Source organism: Triticum aestivum, chromosome 6A, assembly GCF_018294505.1.
Source record: "Triticum aestivum cultivar Chinese Spring chromosome 6A, IWGSC CS RefSeq v2.1, whole genome shotgun sequence".
NCBI classification, from domain to species: Eukaryota; Viridiplantae; Streptophyta; class Magnoliopsida; order Poales; family Poaceae; genus Triticum; species Triticum aestivum.
Window position 1 is genome coordinate 106,003,114 of NC_057809.1, and position 9,689 is coordinate 106,012,802.

Genomic DNA, 9,689 nt, shown 5'->3' on the forward strand with positions numbered 1-9,689 from the left:
TGCTCTAAATATGTATGATTGATTGGTGTGGGAGAAATAAGCTTTATACGATCTTGAGATGTGGAAGTAATAAAAGCGACATACTGCATAATAAAGGTTCATATCACAAGGGGCAATATAAAGTGACGTTCTTTCGCATTGAGATTTTATATATCCAACCATAAAAGTGCATGGCAACCTCTTCTTCCCTCTGCGAAGGGCCTATCCATTATTATTACCTTCTACCTTATGCAAGAGTCATGGTGATCTTCACCTTTTCTTTTTCATTTTATCCTTTGGCAAGCTCAGCATGTTGGAAAGAACATGATATATATATCTAATTGGATGTAGGGGAGCATGAACCATTATTGTTGACATTACCCTTGAGGTAAAAGGTTGTGGGGCAAAACTATAAGCCCCTATCTTTCTCTGTGTCCGATTAAAACTCCGTAACCACAAGTATCGCGTGAGTGTTAGCAATTATGGAGGACTAAATGATAGTTGAGTATGTGGACTTGCTTTTTAGCTCTGACATAGACTCTTTCCGCTGTTATGATAAATTGCAATTGCTTCAATGACAGAGATTATTGTTTGTTGGAGCCCAACAAGGTTTATGATTTATACTCTTGCATTGTGAATAGATCATCACTTGAACATAAGAAATCATATGACAAAATATATATATATGTTGCTGCTATGAGAATAATCATGATGCCTTCATGTCCGTATTTTATTTTTATCGACACCTCTACCTCTAAACATGAGGACATATTTATTGTTATTGGCTTTTCGCTTGAGGACAAGTGAGGTCTAAGCTTGGGGGGTTGATACGTCCATTTTGCATCATGCTTTTATATCGATATTTATTGAATTATGGACTATTATTTCACTTTATGTCACAATACTTATGGCTATTCTCTCTTATTTTACAAGGTTTACATAAGGAGGGAGAATGCCGGCAGCTGGAATTCTGGGCTGGAAAAGGAGCAAATATTAGAGACCTATTCTGCGCAACTCCAAAAGTCCTGAAACTCCACGGAACATCTTAAAACAAATAAAGAAAAATCCTCGCCAAAGATGAAGGCCAGGGGGCCCACACCCTTCTCACGAGGGTGGGGTGCCCCCCCCCTAGGGCGCCCCCTACCTCGTGGGCCCCCCTGGTGGCTCTCCGATGCCCATCTTCTCCTATATGAAGTCTTTCGATGAGAAAAAAATAGGAAGGAACTTTTCGGGATGAGACTCCGCCGCCATGAGGCGGAACCTTGGCGGATCCAATCTAGAGCTCCGACAGAGCTGTTCTGCCAGGGATACTTCCCTCCAAGAGGGGGAAATCATCACCATCGTCATCACCAATGCTCCTCTCATCGGGAGAGGGCAATCTCCATCAACATCTTCACCAGCACCATCTCATCTCCAAACCCTAGTTCATCTCTTGTATCCAATTCTTGTCTCAAAGTCCGGGATTGGTGCTAGTAGGTTGCTAGTAGTGTTGATTACTCCTTGTAGTTGATGCTAGTTGGTTTATTTGGTGAAAGATCATATGTTCAGATCCTATATGCATATTATTACCCCTCTGATTATGAACATGAATATGCTTTGTGAGTAAATTACGTTCGTTCCTGAGGACAAGGGAGAAGTCTTGCTATGAGTAGTCATGTGAATTTGGTATTCGTTTGATATTTTGATAAGATGTATGTTGTCTAGCCTCTAGTGGTGTTATGTGAACGTCGACTACATAACACTTCACTATTATTTGGGCCTAGAGGAAGGCATTGGGAAGTAATAAGTAGATGATGGGTTGCTAGAGTGACAGAAGCTTAAATCCCAGTTTATGCGTTGCTTCGTAAGGGGCTGATTTGGATTCATATGTTTCATGATATGGTTAGGTTTACCTTAATACTTTTGTTGTAGTTGCGGATGCTTGCAATAGAGGTTAATCATAAGTGGGATGCTTGTTCAAGTAAGAACAGCACCCAAGCACCGGTCCACCCACATATCAAATTATCAAAGTATCGAACGCGAATCATATGAATGCGATGAAAACTAGCTTGATGATATTCCCATGTGTCCTCGGGAGCGCTTTTCCTATTATAAGAGTTTGTTCCGGCTTGTCCTTTTCTACAAAAGGATTGGGCCACCTTGCTGGACTTTATTTACTTTTGTTACTTGTTGCTCGTTACGATTTATCCTATCACAAAACTATCTGTTACCACTTATTTCAGTACTTGCAGAGAATACCTTGCTGAAAACCACTTATCATTTCCTTCTGCTCCTCGTTGGGTTCGACACTCTTACTTATCGAAAGGACTACGATAGATACCCTATACTTGTGGGTCATCAAGTGTGCATGCTTTTAATGACTTGAGATATCAAACATGATATGAAGTGGTTAGTTCATTGCATACAATACTATTAATTAGCAAATAAACATTAACGTTTCTCGTTTTTTCCTCCTCCTTGGTCACGGTGCACAGCCTAAGAGAAAGTACAATAGAGACTAGTCAGCAGGCTATAGCATCTTCCACATCAGCAAAATCATAGCTGGAGGAGAGATAAGTGAGAAGAAAGGACCAAGCGGGCGCTTCGCGAGTCGCCGGGCGATAGCACAAGTAACGAGGAAAAGGAGCATGCATGCAGCCCATGCGAGCGCTACGGCCGGCGTTTAGCTCCCCCCAGCCAATCTTGTCACGTCCCTTTGCCTAGCACAGCATGCATGCATTAAATGTATAGCCAACACTACAACCATTCTACTGTATGAACTTTTTGAAATACATGCTACAGGTGACATGGCTCTACTATAGAGTCGGCAGCAGGCTTTACTATTAGCCTTGCTCTAAGATGACTTACTCACCTAGACGGATGGAGTAGTGCATGTGACATGCACTAACATTTCATTAGTTAAATTTATGATCAAAATTTGACACAAATTACAATGGGGACCAATAAACTGTTGGGGAACATAGTAATTCAAAAAAATTCCTACGCACACACAAGATCATGGTGATGCATAGCAACGAGAGGGGAGAGTGTTGTCCACATACCCTCGTAGACTGAAAGCGAAAGCGTTAGCACAACACGGTTGATGTAGTCATATGTCTTCACGATCCGACCGATCAAGTACCGAACGTACGGCACCTCCGAGTTCAGCACACGTTCAGCCCGATGACGTCCCTCGAACTCCGATCCAGCCGAGCGTTGAGGGAGAGTTTTGTCAGCACGACGGCGTGGTGACGATGTTGATGTTCTACTAACGCAGGACTTTGCCTAAGCACCGCTACAGTATTATCGAGGTGGACTATGGTGGAGGGGTGCACAGCACACGGCTAAGAGATCAATGATCAATTGTTGTGTCTCTAGGGTGGCCCCTGCCCCGTATACAAAGGAGCAAGGGGGTGGTGTGGCCGACCAAGGGAGAGGGCGCGCCAGGAGGAATCCTACTCCCACTGGGAGTAGGACTCCCCCCTTTCCTAGTTGGACTAGGACTTGAGGGGGAAGGAGTGGAGGAGAAGGAAGGAAGGGGTGCGTCCTTGTCCTATTCGGACTAGGGGGAGGGGTGCGCGGCCAGCCCTTTCCTCCTCTCCTCTCTTCCACCTAGGCCCACTAAGGCCCATTTGATTCCCGCGGGTTCCGGTAACCTCCCGGTACTCTGGTAAAATCCCGATTTTACCCGGAACACTTCCGATATCCAAACGTAGGCTTACAATATATCAATCTTCATGTCTCGGCCATTTCGAGACTCCTCATCATGTTCGTGATCACATCCGGGACTCCGAACAACCTTCAGTACATCAAACCATATAAACTCATAATATAACTGTCATCGTAACGTTAAGCGTGCGGACCCTACGGGTTTGAGAACTATGTAGACATGACCGAGACACATCTCTGGTCAATAACCAATAGCGGAACCTGGATGCTCATATTGGCTCCTACATACTCTATGAATATCTTTATCGGTCAGACTGCATAACGACATACATTGTTCCCTTTGTAATCGGTATGTTACTTGCCCGAGATTCGATCGTCGGTATCTCAATACCTAGTTCAATCTCGTTACCGGCAAGTCTCTTTACTCATTCCGTAATACATCATCCCGCAACTAACTCATTAGTTGCAGTGCTTGCAAGGCTTAAGTGATCTGCATTACCGAGAGGGCACGGAGATACCTCTGCGACAATCGGAGTGACAAATCCTAATCTCGAAATACGCTAACCCAACAAGTACCTTCAGAGACACCTGTAGAGCACCTTTATAATCACCCAGTTACGTTGTGACGTTTGGTAGCACACAAAGTGTTCCTCCGGTAAACGGGAGTTGCATAATCTCATAGTCATAGGAACATGTATAAGTCATGAAGAAAGCAATAGCAACATACTAAACGATCAAGTGCTATGCTAACGGAATGGGTCAAGTCAATCACATCATTCTCTAATGATGTGACCCCGTTAATCAAACGACAACTCATGTCTATGGCTAGGAAACTTAACCATCTTTGATTCAACGAGCTAGTCAAGTAGAGGCATACTAGTGACACTCTATTTGTCTATGTATTCACACATGTATTATGTTTCCGGTTAATACAATTCTAGCACGAATAATAAACATTTATCATGAAATAAGGATATAAATAATAACTTTATTATTGCCTCTAGGGCATATTTCCTTCAGTCTCCCACTTGCACTAGAGTCAATAATCTAGTTCACATCGCCATGTGATTTAACATCAATAGTTCACATCACCATGTGATTAACACCCATAGTTCACATCGTCATGTGACCAACACCCAAAGGGTTTACTAGAGTCAATAATCTAGTTCACATTGCTATGTGATTAATACCCAAAGAGTACTAAGGTGTGATCATGTTTTGCTTGTGAGGGAAGTTTAGTCAACGGGTCTGCCACATTCAGATCCGTATGTATTTTGCAAATTTCTATGTCAACAATGCTCTGCATGGAGCTACTCTAGCTAATTGCTCCCACATTCAATATGTATCCAGATTGAGACTTTGAGTCATCTGGATCAGTGTCAAAACTTGCATCGACGTAACCCTTTACGACGAACCTTTTGTCACCTCCATAATCGAGAAACATATCCTTATTCCACTAAGGATAATTTTGACCAATGTCCAGTGATCTACTCCTAGATCACAATTGTACTCCTTTGCCAAACTCAGGGCAAGGTATACAATAGGTCTGGTACACAGCATGGCATACTTTATAGAACCTTTGGCTGAGGCATAGGGAATGACTTTCATTCTCTCTCTATCTTCTGTCGTGGTCGGGTTTTGAGTCTTACTCAACTTCACACCTTGTAACACACGCAAGAACTCCTTCTTGACTGTTCCATTTTGAACTACTTCAAAATCTTTTCAAGGTATCTACTCATTGAAAAACTTATCAAGCGTCTTGATCTATCTCTATAGATCTTGATGCTCAATATGTAAGCAGCTTCACCGAGATCTTTCTTTGAAAAACTCCTTTTAAACATTCCTTTATGCTTTGCAGAATAATTCTACATTATCTCCGATCAACAATATGTCATACATATACTTATCAGAAATGCTGTAGTGCTCCCACTCACTTTCTTGTAAATACAGGCTTCACCGCAAGTCTGTATAAAACTATATGCTTTGATCAACTTATCAAAGTGTATATTCCAACTCCGAGATGCTTGCACCAGTCCATAGATGGATCGCTGGAGCTTGCATATTTTGTTAGCACCTTTAGGATTGACAAAACTTTCTTGTTGCATCATATACAACTCTTCTTTAATAAATCCATTAAGGAATGTAGTTTTGTTTATCCATTTGCCAGATTTCATAAAATGCGGCAATTGCTAACATGATTCGGACAGACTTAAGCATAGATACGAGTGAGAAATTCTCATCGTAGTCAACACCTTGAACTTGTCGAAAACCTTTCGCAACAAGTCGAGCTTTGTAGACAGTAACATTACCGTCAGCGTCAGTCTTCTTCTTGAAGATCCATTTATTCTCAATTGCTTGCCGATCAATGGGCAAGTCAACCAAAGTCCATACTTTGTTCTCATACATGGATCCCATCTCAGATTTCATCGCCTCAAGCCATTTTGCGGAATCTGGGCTCATCATCGCTTCCTCATAGTTCGTAGGTTCGTCATGGTCAAGTAACATGACCTCCAGAATAGGATTACCGTACCACTCTGGTGCGGATCTCACTCTGGTTTACCTACGAGGTTCGGTAGTAACTTGATCTGAAGTTACATGATCATCATCATTAGCTTCCTCACTAATTGGTGTAGTAGTCACAGGAACATATTTCTGTGATGAACAACTTTCCAATAAGGGAGCAGGTACAGTTACCTCATCAAGTTCTACTTTCCTCCCACTCACTTCTTTCGAGAGAAACTCCTTCTCCAGAAAGGATCCATTCTCAGCCTTAAGGTTTCGAGATCGTTGTATTTGTAAATCATATTATACATATAAAGGAGCAGAATTCTTTGTTGTGCTTTTGAAAGTATATATATAAGAAAATGATGTGCATATAATGTAATTCCAATTGAAAATGGATCCCGCCCGAAAAAATAGAATGCAAATGGGATTCGAATTGAGTTGGCACGGTAAACGTGCACTCTGCAAAATTTGAATGAAGCGGAGAAAGTCACAGTAACCGCCCGAAACCAAAATCTACAAGATGGAAATCACTACTGCCTATCCCTGCCACGCAAAGCCTATCTACTGGATTTCTATAGGTTTCGATACGGGTAGGTTTGTAATTTCACCCAAATGTGACATAACCGCCTCTCACTCGGATCCATACATGGTGGGCGCCAAAACACAGTGTGTCCTTGGCCGAAATCGACTCCCCCCGATTCATATTCATACACGGTGGGCGCCAAAAACAAACACTCGTCGGCAAATATTTGGTGTATGCGAGATTACCATCCTATCCCCAACCGACTAATATTGTTGTGATGTAGTAGAAATTTGAAACGGGGGCTAAGTTTGTAAATTTCCTCGCATTTGAGACAAGCGTGCCCTAAATACATGGTTCCCCCTTCCTCTCTACCTCCCTTTTCCCCATTTGTACTCCGTGGGCGCCAAAACACCCTCTCCACCCCACCCTCCTCCGTTTGCTGCCGTCCTCCACTCCATCCACCGCTGTCCTCCTCCACCATGCCGGAGCTGATACCCCGACGCCGCCGTCCATTACAAGAGATCGACCTCTCTCATCCACGGCTTCGGACCGGGATCCTTGCATCCCGTCCTCTCGCTTCATCCCCGCCGTCGTCCACCTTGTCGGCGCCGCTCCTACGATCGTCTCGTCCACCGCGCCCCACCGCCACCGTCTACCCTCCTAGATCTGCTTCCATGCCACCGACAGCCATCGCTACCGCAGCACCGTCAAATTATCAGCAGATGCGTACACGGCGCCGCACCAGAGGCGGCACTCTTTCGTATCTGCTCAACTTATTTATCGCAGCAAGAAAATAGATCGCCACTGCTTTACTCTGATTTCTTGTCTTGGTTGCGAAGTTGCCTTTGTCCGGTTTGCACCTTTAGATCCGCCATGGCAAGCTCAACACTATACTCCCATTGCTTATGGTTTTCCCCTTTTATATTCCACACTAGTTAAATCACAGTAGACTAAATTTCAAAATTGGGTCAGTCAATTTTTCAGAGCTTGCCGGAGTTCGCCGGTGCGATCGAAGGGGCTCGGGTGGTTGTGGGGCCTCGTCGAACAAAGAAAACTCGACGCGGGTGGGGGTTGGGGCGAGGGTGGGGGTGGGGGTGGCGGAGGAACACAGGCGGTGGGGGCCGGTGGTCCGGCCGGAGGCCCGTGCGGTGTTCTGTATGGGAAGAATCAGAGACGAGGAAGAAGAAGGGTTAGGAGACGTAGGATCTTCATCCAACTGCCTGAAATGGTCGAGAGACAGCTGGGAGTTGCATTCTTAATGCGCTCTGGTTCATCATGTGTGGGCATTGCGCAACCAACATTTTATTATCCAAAATCTGCTTCTTCTTCTTTACCATGTTCCTCTTCCGTTCTTCTTTAACATGTACTCTCTCCGTTCCTAAATACAAGTCTTTGTATAGATTCCACCATGGACTACATATGGAGCAAAATGAGTGAATCTACTCTCTAAAATGTATCTGGATACATTTGTATGTGATCCATAGTGGAAATATCTACCAAGACTTATATTTTGGAACGGAGGGAGTATGATAGCAGTACAGTATGTTCCTTGTACTAAAGATGAGCAGGAACATTTGCAGTGTAGAGGTCTATACAGTCGGTTGTGATGGACACTTTGAGCCTCTTTGATTCGTAGGATCTTGTAAACATAGGAATAGGATTTGTAGTGGCCTGCCCACTTGAATCCTATAAGAATAGCAAGGAAATGCGGGGAGCTGTGTCGCCTTTGAGAGTTACACTGATATTAATAGTACCGCACCTTCACTTGAAGAGAGCTGGTATCTGAAGCCTTTCTAGCCGTACCGGCAATACTAGCACATATATTCCAGCAAGTTCCACTTTGCTGATTTTACTCCGATGCTTAAGGTTTTCCCATTATATCTACACTATGATCTGTGTAGCTGCTTTGTGTTGCACTAGCAGCAGTCCACTCTTGAAGCTAAACACTGCAATGACTTACAAAACTGGCACCAAGGCATTGAGTGCCATTCTGGATGCAATGAAACTCATACGCTCCCCACCTGTTGATTCTTGTTCAGAATATGATCCTAATGACTATTCTAACCTCGAGGAGTCAAAGGCAGATGGCCTGTCCTGTTCACCCATCAAGGTGCATGTTTTAATTTGGCAATGTTTTATTGATTGCGGGTATCTTGCATATGTTGTCTTTCATTTCTTCTACTTTGCTGAACCGCCATCTGCTTAGTTTACTCATCATATATGTCGAGATGCCATGCCCATCCATTATCAATACATATTCCATGTGTCATCATACCATGTTTTTCCACTCAAATGTTGTTCTTGTGCATCAGACATCAAAAAGGAAGAGGGTGATTGCCGAACCTGAAGGAGCACCAACAAAGTCCTTGAAAAACGTGGTGGTGCCGGAGAAATCAGACAGCACCCCACTTATATTGGCTGTACAACTAGTGACACAAAACATAGGACCGACTCCGGCAGAGTGTACCCATACTTCACTGGCCACACCACTAGCCCCACCACACAGGACCCGCACTCCAGCAAAAGGTATACCCACTAGAAAAAAAAAGACACATCCGTGACATTTTGGGCCGAAAGAATTTTTTTTTCTGTCATACATATGACACTTCTATGACGATAATTGTGACAAAACCCAGTATCATCATAGATGTGGTGGGATCCTACTTCTATGACAAAAAATCATGACAAAAAATGGGCTTTTAGTCCTGGGCGGGCCGGAGACGCAACTGCATGACATTCTTTGGGCCGTCCATGACGGAAAAAATCGTGGTAGAAGCGAGGGGGGGATTTTGGGTAGTTCCCGATTACGGTGGGAGGTCAGGGGCCGAGCGATGCGCGTTTCTCTCGTTAACGTACGCGTGTGTGTGCGAGGCGTTGGCTCTAACTGAACCCGAGCGAGGCGTTGGGCTCTAACTGAACCCGAGCGATTGCACTGCAGGCTATGCGTTACTGAACCCGAGTGATCGATCGATGGTTGTTAACTGAACCCGATCGAGCGATTCCTTGGCTACTGCTGCTAACTGAAGCCGGTCGA